A 16139-nucleotide genomic window follows, 5' to 3' on the forward strand; every position below is an offset into this window, starting at 1 on the left:
AATACTTTTAAATTTAATTATGAATACTAAATGAATTAATGTTCACTTACCCCATTTCCCTTTTCACTTTTGTCATTTTCCTGACTGTGTGATTGTAACTGAACCTTTACTCTCATATTATTTCCTTGTATATTTATTGCTACGCTTTTGCTTTTTAAAAAGTTTATTTTGCTTCAGTTTATCCTGTGGAGCTGACTAAACTCCAGTGCACAGAAAAAACAGGCTAAGCAACCAAAGCTAAAGTCCAAAATCTGATTGTTTATTCAGTTAGCTTGAGGTCATGCATGGGGAGGCTGTAAGTGAGAAAAACAATCCAGGTGAGGAGCAGGCAGGGGTGCAGCTATATACTTTCTGAGGTGTATGCAGACACATTTTTGGCCCCCCCAAACCCACACACACACACAGAATGCACCCTCTCAAGGTTTACCATGTTCATGTTTCTAGATCTCACTTATTCGTGGATAAAATATAAGACTTCTATTACAGGATTTATTTTCCATCCATCCATTTTCTTCTGCTTAACTGGGGTCAGGTCGGGGAGGCAGCATTACTAGTTTTACTACTACTTTTTTTTTTTTGTTTTCTTCAGCTCTCAGCGGAGACGGTCGCACTTTTCTTCTCTCCCAGCCCTTCCTTTCTCCCCTGCTTTGCTGCTTTAGAGCCTCTGTTCACACAACTTCCGAACTGGAATTTATAATTATGGATCTGGTCAGCTGGTCTCTCAACGCCATTGTTTTTGATCAAATTTTCACCATGAGGAGATTGGGGAAGGAGAACCCTATTCCCTCTTATCAATTGACATTCCAGCTGGCTACGTTATGGTTCCTGTGTGGTGTGGAAGATGACGTGCCTGGCCGTATTGTCAATGGAGGACACACACATTTGGCTTATTGACACTGGGGTTTCTCTGAATTGGACCTGGAGATACCTGGTTTGTCGTTGCAATTCAGGAATTCTAGGCAGCTGTCTGGCCTTGGTAAGGCTGCTTATGATGGGAACGCAGGAAGGTACAGACTCAAACTCAGACTCTGTATATCTGGAGCTGATTGGAGGGGTAAGATCTTGGAGATGTATGTATCTGTTTCTGCACGGCGAAGGAACGAACCAAGAAGATTCGGATGAATTGGATTTTTTGCCACAGAGAGGTGCCAGTAAGACTGAAGGCTGTCAACAAATTAATCAGTACAGTCTGTACCAAAACAAGTCCTAGAATCAGGAATTTGGCTCCCTGATGTTCTTGGACTGCTGTTTATCAAATTGTCTCTGGGATGTTTGTAAACAGATACTCCCCCCCCCCCCCCCCCCCCCCCCCCGCTGTCCTGTCTTCTTCTGACCTGTGTTGGACTGATCTCCCTGACCTAGCTGCTGATGAACTCTACATCTTATCAGAACTGTTAGCTGAGGAGGGAGTTTGAGTCAGCCCCTATATACCCAGTAGCCTGACCCCCCAACGCCCCCCTTGCCTCCCCTTTCCATCCCTCCCCACCCTAGTGCTCCCATGCTATATGTTTCTGCTCTATCACAGAGGTTTTTGTAACCTTATACTGTGTATGTGTGAATGTATACAAAGTATGAGATGATTTTTTTCCTCACTCATCCCTATATGTTTTCACTATTGTTTCTGTCTTTTTAATGGCAGCGCCTCCAGAAGGGGGGCAGAATGGCCACAGTTCACCTATCTCCCCATGTTTGTTCTGTTTGTCTTCTTGGATGGGTGTTCTGTTAACTGTAATTTCCCCATTGTGGGATCAATGAAGTATCATCATCATCATCATCACTGTAACTTAAACTAACCTGAGTATTTAAAAGCCTCCTCTTGATACACTGACATAACTTACCGACTGCCTTTAAACGACTTTGAAAAGCTTTTTTTCATCCCAACAACATTTTTATCCTTCTACGGGCCATGCCTCTGTTATTGATCATATCATATGCACAGCTGTTACAGTGGCTTGCAAAAGTATTCATCCCCCTTGAACTTTTCCATATTTTGTCACATTACAACTACAAACATAAATATATTTCACTGGAATTTAATGTGAAAGACCAACACAAACTGGTTACATTTGTGAAGTGGAAAGAAAATTATACATGATTCAAAACATTTTTTACAAATAAAAAACTGAAAAGTGCGGTGTGCAAAAGTATTGAGCCCCCCCTGAGTCAGTACTTTGTGGAACCACCTTTTGCTGCAGTTACAGCTGCAGGTCTTTTAGGGTTTGTCTCCACCAGCTTTGCACATCTAGTGACTGAAATTTTTGCCCATTCTTCTTTGCAAAACAGCTCAAGCTCAGTCAGATTAGATGGAGAGCGTTTGTGAACAGCAGATTGGGTTTAGGTCTGGACTCTGACTGGGCCGTTCTAACATGAATATGTTTGGTTTGAAACCGTTCCATTGTAGCCCTGCTTTATGTTTAGGGTCGTTGTCCTGCTGGAAGGTGAACCTCCGCCCCAGTCTCAAGTCTTTTGCAGACTCCAACAGGTTTTCTTCCTGTATTTGGCTCCATCCATCTTCCCATCAACTCTGACCAACTTCCCTGTCCCTGCTGAAGAGAAGCAGCCCCCGAGCATGATGATGCTGCCACCACCATATCTGACAGTGGGGATGGCGTGTTCAGAGTGATGTGCAGTGTTAATTCTCCGCCACACATAGTGTTTTACATTTTGGCCAAAAAGTTCAGTTTTGGTCTCATCTGACCAAAGCACCTTGTTCAACATGTTTGCTGTGTCTCCAACATGGCTTCTGGCAAACTGCAAACGGGACTTTTTATGGTTTTCTTTTAACAATGGCTTTCTTCTTGCCACTCTTCCATAAAGACCACATTTGTGCAGCGCACAACTAATAGTTGTCATGTGGACAGATTCCCCCACCTGAGCTGTGGATCTCTGCATTTGGTCCAGAGTCACCATGGGCCTCTTGGCTGCATCTCTGATCAGTGCTCTCCTTGTTGGGCCTGTAAGTTTAGGTGGACGGCCTTGTCTTGGTAGGTTTACAGTTGTGCCATACTCTTTCCATTTCTGGATAATGGATTGAACAGTGCTCCGTGAGATGTTCAAAGCTTGGGAAATCTTTTTATAGCCTAAGCCTGCTTTAAACTTCTCCACAACCTTCTTCCTGACCTGTCTGCTGTGTTCTTTGGACTTCATGATGCTGTTTACTCCCCAATATCCTCTTAACCAACCTCTGAGGCCGTCACAGAGGTTGTTCACCCAACTGTTCATTTTTTTGGCTCTCCCCAGACCACTGGCAAAGGTGGAGGGTTAGCGTCAGTATTTAAATCCAATTTTCATTGTCAACACCAGTGTTAATTTTGACAGCAAATTTTGATTCAGTTTTAATCATAGTCTTTTAACGAAAATGTAATTTAGTTTTAGTCATAATTTAGTCATCTGAATAGTTTTAGTTTTAGTCGACAAAATTATGGTAAGAATATAGTCGACTAAATCTACAGTAGATTTAGTCGACTATAATATAAAGGGTCTAAAATGTAAATGCTTTTTCTCAGTTCCCTTGAATTAGTCATTATACACACTTACACAAAATTAAACATTTTTTAAAAGTTATGGAATATTATTAATAATATTTACATTACTGTTTCACCTGCTTCCCACACACCCAGGGGTGAAAGTAAGCTGGTAAGGTCCGGTACTGCGTACCACTAAAAGATTCTGCTTCTCATTTCAAATTGTTTCTGAACTGTTCGTGCTATGCTGGAGCCTCTATTCTCTACTCTCTCCAAAAGATCGTAGCTTTCGTCAACTGAGAGCCACATCCCATAATCGGGACGGATGTAGTGCATTGTACAGGGCAGGCTAGACCTGCCTATTTTGATTACATCTCATTCAGCCAATCATGTAACTGGCTGCACCAAAATCAACCGAAAAGCCACGTGACACCCCCTGGTTATTATTGGCTCTGGAAAACCCGTTTCTTAATATGATTGGCCAAATACTGTGTCAGTCAAAATGGGAGGGTCTAGCATTCCATATAAAATGCACTACATCCCAGACAGGACGTGGCTAGTTAACGGGAAATGACAGGGGGTTTCCAGAGCAAATAATAACCAGAGGGCGTAGTTTTTTCAGGTGATTTTGGTTTGGCCAGTTAACAGGTTAAAACGTTCACTGCTACGTTTAATGTCGGTCTGCTTGTTACAAAATATCTCAAATAAAAGCAAAGAGAGATGCACTAATTGTGTTTCATGTTATTCTCCTCAATTTCAACAACACAGCACAGCTCAAAAACACTGCTTATGACCAGAGATTTCATTTACGCTAAACGAGAGCGCAATCAGCTCCAAAACATGGTGGTTGCCAAGAGGACTGAGGTTTGAGAAAGTTTGGGGGTTATTTCGTTCCAGAGGTTTTGTATTGGTGGACAGAACCAGAATGCGTGGAGGTGGTCATCAGTTGTGCTTGTGTACAGTGTGTGCAAACATCTCAGTTCCTTAACAACAAAAATATATTCCACACTGTCAATGATTCAAATTTCTGCCTTATTCAGGCAGCCTTATACAAGGCAGGATGCCTGGATAAGGCTTCCTGCCTTGCATCTTTTATTTATATATCCACAGGTTTCTGGAAGAGCACACGTAGGCTGCCATGACAGACTGCTACTTCCGCTGTTCCGTTTTATACTTCTGGTTACCCAAAGTCAGAGCCAGAGTTAATGACAAAATTCGGTTACTTTGTGCTGTAACAGGCGGCTTTATTAGTTGGAACATGAGCTCTGATTCAACTTGTGCTGTTGTCGGTTGTCACTACATCAGTCTGTACATTTTTTTCAAATTATTTTATTCTGTAAATTTTTTCTTTTCCCCCCAAATTATACTACCCAGTTACACATCCTATTACCGTATGTTTTCCTTATGTTTTAAGCTGTCATGTCTGGTAGATCTTGCAAGCAGAACTGTGATCTGAATGCATTGTTGTGCCAAACATATTTGCTATTTCAAGATGAGCTCTATAGGTTGTCAATAGGCTCTTCTTGTTGATGTTTTAACCCTTTATTTTATTTATCTGAGTTATTTTTAAGGGATTGTTATCAGTCCAGACTGTAAATTTGTGGCCTTTCAGCCAGTGGCTGAACTTGTCACAGATAGACCACTTCAAGGCCAGAAACTCCAACCTATGAGCTGGGTAGTTCTTTTGTGACTGGGACAAAGGCTTGCTGGCAAAAGCAATGGGCCTGGCGCGTGTCTCGCCCACCTGGACCTGAGACAGAACAGCACCTATGCCATCCAAAGATGCATCAGTGGACAGCACGAAAGGACGAGTGAAATCAGGGTGAGCCAAGACAACGCTTTGTGTCAGTGAGGACTTGAGGTGTTCAAATGCATGTTCTTGTTCCACTTTGCAGTCGGAGACATGTAATTTCCTGGCTGACAGTTTATTGTGTTGGTGTTTGCCTTTCCTTCTGCCACCCTTTAGCAGATCAAACAGCGGCTTGGCAATGGCAGAGTACCTGGGTACAAAATGTTGGTAGTAGTTGATCATCCCCAAAAAGGATCTTATCCGCTTCTGAGATGGAGTCACACCATCTGGTTCCATGAGTTGGGCAGCTGTCATTTTTGAGATGGTCTCAACCTTGCTGGGGTCTGTTGAAACACCATGTTCATCAACGATGTGGCCAAGAAACTTAACAGACCTCCTGAGGAAGAAACACTTTTTGGGGGCCAGTTTCAAATTGTGACTATGCAGCCTAGAAAACACCATTTCCAGACGTTGCAAGGCGGTCTCCTCATCAGGTGCAAACACCAACAGATCATCCAAATAGCAAAGTAGGCTTAGATAGTTTCTGGTCTCCAAATATGCTGGTCATCATGTGCATGAAACTCCCAGGACTGTTGCAGAGACCTTGCGGCAGACGATTGTATTCATATAAGCCCATAGGAGTGGTGAAGTCTGAATACTTCCTGTCATCCTCGTGTAGTGGCATGTTGTAGAACCCAGAGGTCAAATCCATTGTACTGAACAGACTGTTTCCTCCCAGTGCTGCCAGACAATCTGCCTGATGAGGAAGAGGATGGGCATCCCTCAGGGTTCTCTTGTTCAACCAGCGAAAGTCTGTACAGATGCGGAGATCTCCATTTTTTTTTCCACACCAGCACCAAAGGTGATGCGTATTTGCTTGTGGATTTTCTGATGATTTCCCTTTCTTCCATTTCACTCAGTACTTGGCGCAGCTTCTGGTACTGGCCAGGGGGCACTCGCGTGTATGGAAGCCGGAAAGGTCTGTTGTCAGAGAGGTTTATGCGGTGCACAAAACCCTTCGCTTCCCCACAGTCAAGATGGTGGCGGGAAAATAAACTCTCATACTGCAAAACAAGGTTAGCCATTCTAGTCCTGCAGTCCTCAGAAACTTCACAAGACTCGATATTGACATCACCGAGCCCAACTGATTTGAGCCTGTTTTTGGCCAAACTGGCATCTGCAGTGGGTGACCTGGCAGATTGAGGGCAACAAGCAAGTGGAACCTCTGAGCACTCAGCACCACCCATGTCCTCCAGGGCCACAACAGTGTAGACATCAGCTAGTTTTGCATTGCGTCTCAACAACACAGGTCTGTCAGACATATTAATGAGCTTAATGGGACCCACCTGTCTCCCCACAATGTAGTCACAATCTTTGCAACCAAAATACCTCTGGGTGCTGAGCGGGATGATGTGAGCTCCGTCATGATGGTGCTGCCTGGAGACACGGGAGTGTTTTTGGGCAGTTTCCCCCACACAAGATATTCTCGCCCAGGCTCAAGGCAAGTAGCTGAGTTACATCTCACAGTGCCGACCTTATGAGGAACATCTCCACCTTTCCAGGGATTGAGACCAGACAGCATGGATAGGAAGTGTTCAGTTTCTGGATCCCCAGATGGGCAGGGGGCAGACACTGTTTTCCAGTAAGACTCACAAAGCTCAGACTGATGTAGGATGTGTTTTATGACATTAGTGCCTAGTATCAAATCATCATGCTGGCCCAGAGCAACAAGTGTGGGGACCACCATTTTACAACCATACACTTCCATCTCCACATCAAAAGCACATTTAGGCTTAACACAGAGTCCACCACATCCAACTAGGACCACATCAACATCAATTAGCTTTTGTTCAGTTATTACACCAGCCTCTCTAAGCTTCATTTCAGCTGCCTCACTGATGCTGCAGGCCATCGAACCACTGTCCAACATTCCACCCATCTTAAATGTCCCATCCATGTTCACAGAAGTGTAGAAAAGACTGTCACTGCTGCCTACTTGGTGAACATTCTGATAAACAACAACTCCAGAGCCACTACAAGAATTTTTCTCTGATGTGTATAAAGTCTCAGCATCTGACATGTCATCAATGTGGGAGCTTGTGATGTGACCTGCACTGCCTCCCTCCGAATACAGGTCTGCTAGTTTCCCTCAGACTGGTGTTGGGAAGGCTTTTTTGCAGGGCAGTTCAGTTTAGTGTGGCCAGGAGCAAAACAGGCAAAACACAGTCTCTTAGACATGCAGTGCGAGGTCGTGGTGTGACTTCAGTCGTTACAGACTCTGCAACCTGTCTCTCTGGTGCGTTGCTCACGAGGTGCACGCTGGGACCTCCCACCCCGAGTAGGATGAAAAGTATCGCGCTGCTGCATTCTCTCCATCACTTGTTGAAACATGTCAACCATTCAAGCGAGAAGCCTCTCCTCTGACTGTTGAAGATGTTGCGTAACAACTGGAACAGTGTCTTGGCTCTGAGCATCCTGGGAACCACCTTGGAATGAGGCCAAAGCTGGAGATGAGCATGAAGAATGGTTTGCCCGATGTTGAGATTGGAGAAAGGAGGCTGAATATAATGAGCTGGGGGTGTTACAATGCTCATAAGCTGCCAGGCTAGGTGACGCTGGGCCGGGCTGCTCGAGGGTGATGGCAGGGACCTGGCTTCTTAGCTGTGGGGCATTAGTGGTTCTGCCAGCTGCCCTCAACTCTCTCTGGTAGTCATCAATCCTTAGCTGAACATCACGTGAAGTCCACTTGTGAATTGGTTTGCACTTCAAAATGCAGGATAACTCAGGATCAGGGCAGTGTTTGACAAACATGAGAGCTAATTCATCATTCATGCTCTCTGTCTGCTTCCCACGTTTACGCTGGCCATCAAGAGCTAGGTCTGCTGCCTTGTGTAGTCTTATCCAATAGTCAACAGGATTCTCCCTGTGTCTGGGCAGAGTGGCATAGAAGTCGGCGAGAGGAAGACATCAGGTGGCTTCACTGAAGTAATGGAGGAGAACGTTATATATCAGTTCAGGATTCTTCTTAACATCCAATGAAGGATCACTACGCAAAGCAATCTGTACCACATCCTTGGCTTTGCCCATTAAGTGGCACATGATCTCTTCTACTTGAACACTGGTAGGTATGCCTTGTTTTCTGAGGTGCATTTTAGTCAAGTCAATCCAGTCTCGGATTGAGCAGTTGTCAGTGTTGTCGCCTCTGTATGGCTGGAGTACCCTATCAGGTTTAACATGGACTGTCACATGAGGTAGGTCATGTCTGTTACTGTCACAGTATGAGTTCTGAGTGGCAAGGGTAGGCTCAGGTTCACTCTTTGTGTTTATAACACCAGCTGACATTAGTTTAGAAACAATTGACTCACCAATTTGTGCCCCTAACAGTCCAACCATGTCTGTAAGGTGATGGAGGGCATCAACATCGCTGCGGGGTGTGGAAGTAGGAGGATTCCCCCTCATGAACCCATCAATAGAGGTACAACCCTGGCTCTGACTTAGCCCTGATTCTGTGCAACCATCCTATGAGAGCTTTGAATGTCCCACATCCCCACTGTCAGCAGGATCATTGAACCATACACCCCTACCTTTAGGTAACTTAGGAGTAGCAAACCTATCCATTGCTAACACACTGGCTACCATTAACTACCAACTGTACCACAGGTGTATTCACAAATAGAGAGAAAAAAAAAACAAAGCAGAACAACAATCTAAACGGGAGCAAAAGTAAAAAAAAAATCACACACTATAAACCTTTTTTTTTTTTTTTTTTTTTTTTCTTTCTTCCACAAAATGATCTTGAAACGTCGATCAGGCCAGCTGCACAGCATCCACGGTGAAAAGCGTCAAGCTGATCTGTAGATCCAAAGGGTCACGGCACCAGTGTAACGGGATTGATGTGTGATCGTATAGGTTGCAGAAGAAGACAGCTCACTCAGATGATTTGGGATATTTATTTTCTGCAGAAGAGATTAAAACCACATTAATCCACTTCTGTCTGCCTTTTCCCATGCACTCTGCTCCCTCATGCAGCGCAGAACAACACTAACATATTTTCTTTCTTTTTAAATTCCAGTTTCAACAAATTTCCTCACGAAATGGAAGTAAATTAACATGAGGAGAAAAACGCCACCTAGTGGCCACAATAACATATAATGCGTGGGGGTGGGGGGGGCAGAGTTAAAGAAATGAGCAGAAATAAAACGTATAACTTAAAATAAAAGCACATACCTGCAGAAGAGATTAAAACCACATTAATCCACTTCTGTCTGCCTTTTCCCATGCACTCTGCTCCTAAACATGTAAACAAAAGCGGTATCTAAGCAACCTGTGCTGCATGAATACACACTGGACGGCGAACTAGCGGTCATGTTCGCGCAAAAAAAATTGACAGGAAAAACATCTATAAAACTTGTAACAGTGGTCTAAACAGCCCAGAACTGCCCCACAACATACAAATAAACAATGGTAAACAACATGTGCCAGAGGTTTTCCCATACATAACTACTTTCATGAAGAAAACAATGATAAGTCACAGCAGCAAATTTTCCCGCGACTTACCCTTAGCAGGGCAGAACAACACTGTGAGGGGAAGAGGGAGGGGGGAAGCTACACACGCTAGGAAGGGCTACGGAAGCCCAGGAGACACAAACAAGGCAGAGTGCAGGAAGGTATTACCCACAAGCAAAAATCAATAAAACAATGTTAAATTAAAAATAGCTCAGTGAGATAAAATTCACAAATACTCAACATAACATGAATTAGAAATAACAGTCCTGCTGCCCTGATTGGATCTTCTGTCAGGTGACACACCTGATGTTTCACCTGCTCATGGTAATAGCGTGTAAGCAGTAGGAAGATGTGGCTGTCTTTAGGCAAAAACTATAGGATGCTTTTCAGCTGCTGTCAGATTAGAATATTTCAATCTCCCACAACACAAATGAGGCCATTCTCCAAGATGGGATTTTCTGCAAAGGGCTGTTTTTGGATACTGTTCTGCTGGTTTGGAGGGCTGACAGTTCATCTGCAAATACTACTTTCTGCATAGCTTTAAAGATAACATCTTAAAGATAACATTGCTTGAGCTGTTTCCTTCACAGTTCGGGGCAACTCACATCTATGTCGTCCTTTGCACTGGTTACTTTGGGTTGAGGGTTGGTAGGCTCTTGCATTATGTACAAGAAATGCAATTCCTCTTACTAAGGAAGTTAAGGTGGAGAACCGCTGGAAACAATTACTGGTGATCACTGGTTCCTCCAGATAAGAATCACAAATCTGCACTTGAGGTCAGATTTCTGAATCTTTCTCGGGTTCGACTAGCTCAGAGGTCTCACATGCTTGAGTTCTTTCTGCAGATGGATGATGTAGGAAGGTTGGTCCAGTGAACCAAGAGTTTTGCACCAAGTGGGATGCTGGCAAGGATCTTGATGCATGATCTGCAGGGTTTTGTTCAGTACATACATAATTCCACAGTTCAGGTTTTGAGGACTGACGAATCCGTTGAACATGATTGTGGGCATAGGTATAAAATCGTTTTGTCTAATTATGAATGTAGCCAAGTACCATACTGCTATCTGTATAAAACTCTGTGGGATCCAGCTGTAGGTCTAACTCATCTTGAATTAGATCTGCCTTCTCCACGGCCAGCAGCACACAGTTCCAGTCTTGGAACAGTTGGCTTTAAAAGAGGTACCAGTTTAGCCTTGCCCATGATGAAGCCAACTTCTGACAGCCCATTTTCTTGAATCGCTCTCAGATACACCAACACCAATGGCCTTGGTTGACGCATCCGAGAACACACATAGACACTGCTTTAGTGAGCGAGGTTGCTATATATGAGCGTGGAACATGAAGTTGCTTTAGTTCTAGTGCTTTAGTTAGCTCTAATCCAGATTGCTTGACGAGTCTGAGATGCCGCTACGCACACACACTTCACGCCAGGGAAAGCAAGGGAGAGTAACAAGACCCGAAGCCCAGGTGAATTTATCCTGCAGGAGACGCCACCTCACAATTAGCTGCAGGTGTGCCACCACACAGTGTAACACAGAGAGAGAGAGAGAGAGAGAGAGAGAGAGAGAGAGAGAGAGAGAGAGAGAGCAAGTAAGTCTCTCTGGCCACACATGGAACGCCATAATCAAGTGGCTGGCATAGTATATAGGAACATCTGTGCCGAGTATGACCTGGAAGTCCTGAGGTCAAAATGGGATGCATCCCCAAAGGTGGTCGAGAATAACAGAGCTATACAAACTGGTGATGGCTAACCAACCAGACATAGTGGTGGACAAACAGAGGAAGAAAGCTGCAGTGATAGATGTTGCAATACCAAGTGATGGCAACATGTGGAAGAAGGAACATGAGATAAATACCAAGGGCTCAGAGAAAAGCTAGAAAGGATGTGGAAGCTGAAGGTAACAGTGGTCCCCGTGGCAATCAGAACACTCGGGGCTGTGACCCCCAAACTGGGAGAATGACTGAGAATGATTTCAAGAACAAAATCCGAGATCTCTGTCCAGAAGAGCATAGAACAGCTAAGATACTGCACAGGACCCTCAAGCTCCCAGGCCTCTGGTAGAGGACCCAAGCTTGGAGGACCAGGACTGCCCGCAGGGCAAGCTGGGACTTTTTTTGTTTGTTTGTTTTTAATAAAACAAACAAATGTATATATAAATTTAAAATCACATAAGTAAAACATTTGACAGCAGAGCTCTATAGGCCAACATTACTTGTTAAGTAATGGTTTACCTTAAAGATCACCTCAAACATGAGCACAATGCGTACACAGTTTGAAGTTCATAATTTCAACACAAGTTGAAATGGAGACTTGGTAAGGCTGCGTCCTGCTGCTACATCATCTTTAATCGATGATGTCATCTAAATTAACACTCTGCTCAAAAGAGCTCTCACTCTTTGTCAGCCTGGCTACGGTGCTGAAAACAAACCTGGGGTTGTTCTTATTTTAGAATAGAATAGAATAGAATGCCTTTATTGTCATTATACAGGATGTACAATGAGATTGGAGGGCCACTCCTGTTCAGTGCCATGTAACAGAAAATCAAACTCTCCAAAATGAAAATAAAAATATTATAAAAATATCATAATCTAGTATAATCAATATGATCAAGAGATATACAGAAAATAAACAATGTGTAAAATATACAAAAAATAGAATGTATAAAAATATATACATACATACCTACATTGGTGCATCTGTACATTGTAAGAAAGTAAATGCGTGTATACATATAATAATGAAGATGATGAATATTGCACTTGGTGAATGAATATTGCACTAGTGAATGAATACTGGATATTACACAATATAGGAATGTTAGATATTGTTCAGTATGAATAATATAATATTGCACAGAGATGTGGGTGTTGCACAGTTACAGTGGGTGAGTGTGTGAGTTCAGGGTGGTGATTGCTCTGGTGAAGAAACTGTTCCTGAGTCTGTTTGTTCTGGCTTTGATGCACCTGTAGCTCCTGCCAGAGGGCAGCAGGTCAAACAGGTCAAAGCCAGGGTGTGAGCTGTCCTTGATGATGTTCCTGGCTCTGCTGATGCAGCGGGAGGTGTAGATGTCCATCAGGGAGGGGAGAGGGCAGCCAACGATTCTTCTTCAACGATTTTCTTCAATTAATGATGAGTAAGATGTCCTAATTTTATGGAGGGCTTTTTTTAATAGAGCAACAAACTCTTTTTCCAGTCTAATTAAGTTTGTCTAATTAGTGAGACTCTAGACAGAAACTCTGAGTAAGGACCAGGTGGACAATAGAGAATAAATAAAAAACCTAAAAAAAAGTTTTCCAATTAAGGTGGACAAGACTAAGAATCAGATATTCAAAAGAATTAAAACTCTGTCTGGGACTTTGATTAATTAATAAGCTGGAATGGAAGATTGCTGCTAAAGGTGTGTGAGACTGGAACTCTGCTTCTTGGTCTCAACCCTGGGTAGTCACGTTTTGGGGTAGTTTAATAAATTTGGCCAGATTTCTAGAAATGAGAGCTGCTCCATCCAAAGTGGGATGGATGCCGTCTCTCCTAACAAGAACAGGTTTTCCCCAGAAACTTTGCCAATTATCTATGAAGATTTTCACTTGCAACATTGTAATGGAATGCCCTCTTGGCCAAGTCCCCTTGATAAAGAGATGGTAGCCCCTTAACTGGCAAGGGCCCGGTGACGGGCCGTTTGTAGTCCCTTTTATATGGCAGGCTAGACCCTCCCATTTTTATTGACACGTCATTCGGCCAATCATGTAACTGGCTGCACCAAATCACCTGACAAAGCTACGTGACGCCCTCTGAGTATTATTGGCTCTGGGAAACCCATTTCTTAACATGATTGGCCGAATGAGGTGTCAGTCAAAATGGGCGGGTCTAGCCTGCCATATAAATGCACTTCATTCGGCCCGCGGACCAGACGCAGCCGATTAATAGGCTATGAAATGGGTTTTTCAGAGCCAATAATGACCAGAAGGCGTTATGTAGTTTTTGTCAGGTGATTTTTTTGCTGCCAGTTAAGGGGTTAATCTCAACGGACTTCCAGATTAAATAAGGTAAAATTTTAAAAAACCCACATAATTTTTTGGACACCACTCAAGACAGCCAGCAATTCAAGGAGAACATGTGGCTAAACATGTCGCTCCTGGTCTTATTGGGGAGGGGCCCAGAGAAAACCAGAGTCTGACATTTTTTTGGCATTGTTACACACGATCCAGTATTAATTATAGCGACCTCCAATTGACTAACCACATAGGTGGGTGTCGTTACCTCCGGCGTTAATTATAATTTTACCAAATCTATGTATAGCCCTAAGGCCATTTCACATGCGTTGTGTAAAAATGACATGAAATTCCGAATCTTTCAGATGTGAACTACATACACACCGGACGTGTTGTGTTTTTGCGAATAAATCGTCCTCATAAAATGCACTATGAAAGAAATGAAGTCAACATCAAATGATGATGTAATGAGGTCCTGATGTTTCTAAACAAGAGAAGGAAGAAACAGATTCTGGGTTCATCCAACTCATAAGAAAGCGGCAGCAGGAGAGTGTCATGGTCACTTTCGCGCATATTTCAGTATATTGATTGGTCAGACCTGTTTGTTAGCTTGCGAAAGTCAGAAAACTTGAAAACGTAAATGCCGCAAATTCGTCCTGTGAAATGACGCGGTCGGTGTGAACGGCTGCATTAAGAACTGTGAGTCCGAAAAAAATTTTGAACGCACGAAACATTTGCACGGAATTTACGTGTCTGGTGTGTAAAGGCCTTAAGCCGGTACTTTCAGATTTCCTTCTATGTCCCCTGCTCTGGCCCCTGGAAGACATTCAACTAACCAGGGTTTGTTCTTTGGCGGGTGTGTTGCCGAGTGGGGAAAAAAAACAGAGACGTGAACGGGTTGGTGGTTTACCGAGGGCTTCTATTTAGGACTCACAGTCACCCAGCCGGCCTAATATCCCGGCTGCTCAGGATCTTCTGGGGGAGAGCTAACAGCGGCTAAGCTACCATGGTCCACATCAACTACGGGGGCCTGGCTAGCTACTGGATTTTTCAGGGTGCTGAGACGGGTCTCAAATTCACTGAGCCTGGTCTCCAAAGCTACAAACAGACATTTATTACAAGTAGTGTTACTGCTAGCGGAAGCCAAGGACTAACTAAACAGCTAACACACAAAGCAGGAAAGTGCAGGAGGGACAGAAAAAGACACCATGGTATTAGTGAGTTGGCTAAGCGTTAAGCTAATAGCTACACAAGCTAGCAAATCAATAAAGACATAATGAATCAATACAGTGAATATAATTTGCAGGTGATTTAGCAGAAAGTGTGCTTCAGATAAAGCATATGTAGCAATCAAACAGAGCGGCACCGAGACTACCAAAGCCCTGACTCTACTGGTGCAACCCTTAACTACAGTTATGCAGGAGTCCCGAATAAACAGGACAAGAGGTCAGTTTCAGAAAATATATAAGTCTTATTATTAAACAGGTTTGTAGTAAAATTAATCCATGAAAGGGAAAAGCCCCATCTCCAGGGGTACTAACAACTTGCATGAATACTTTCAGTGGTGCAACATGTCAGCCTGGTAGCAATCACCTGAAAACAACTCAATCCCACCAGCAGGTGACTTAAAGGTGCTTTAATGAACCAATCCACTGCAAATATGATCTCTTAATCACACGCACTTAGCACTTGGGGTTAGTCAGGCTGCTCTGAGTTGAGGGGCATTGCAGAAAAAACTTAGGATTGGGAACTCAAACATTCAGGAATCCATTATAATCTGCATAAACACCACTGTGTGCAGCAACTAGTGCAAGAAGTGATAAAATACCAAAGTGATCAATTTGCAAGCCACCTTTTTACTAGCTCATCAAGCCTTGCCAAGACCATTCTGGAAGGCACTGTACTGGGAGGGAGACGAAAAGGGAGGCAAAAGAAGTATTGAGTGAGTAATATCACTGAATGGACTGGTTTCTAGCTGAACAAGATACTATGAAGATCTAATAATCAAGAGGGATGGACACCAGTGGTTTCTGAATCTGCCAGGTTGGCCCTATGATCTTCAACAAGGCTAGGAGACTGATGATGAATTAAAACATGCAAATTACACAAACCTGAATATTCTGCCTTGTGAACTATTCATTGCAACTTCTGAAAAATTCTGAAGTTATAACCTTGAGATTAAATTGAATTTAACAAAGTGAATATAATGACCACATTCAGCATGTATTTGATGAACATCCAGACTTCTCAAATCTCCAATTGCATTGTACATTCTGTATAATGACAATGAAGGCATTCTATTCTAAATAAAGCATCAGGTTTTAGCAGCACAGCCAAACACTTCTCCCTGTATCTGCACTCTGTTCCCCATGAGATTTCAGATAATGAGG

At 43.3% G+C, this 16139-nt stretch overlaps 1 protein-coding gene across 2 annotated transcripts in view; it reads left to right on the forward strand.

The window, feature by feature from the left end:
- The window catches only part of LOC115777846 (butyrophilin subfamily 1 member A1-like), a 43968-nt gene that overhangs the window by 20117 nt on the left and 7712 nt on the right, over window positions 1-16139 (forward strand). The gene's annotated exons all lie outside the window — the stretch shown is intronic.

This window comes from Archocentrus centrarchus, unplaced genomic scaffold (genome assembly GCF_007364275.1).
Source record: "Archocentrus centrarchus isolate MPI-CPG fArcCen1 unplaced genomic scaffold, fArcCen1 scaffold_80_ctg1, whole genome shotgun sequence".
In the NCBI taxonomy this organism is placed as follows: domain Eukaryota; kingdom Metazoa; phylum Chordata; class Actinopteri; order Cichliformes; family Cichlidae; genus Archocentrus; species Archocentrus centrarchus.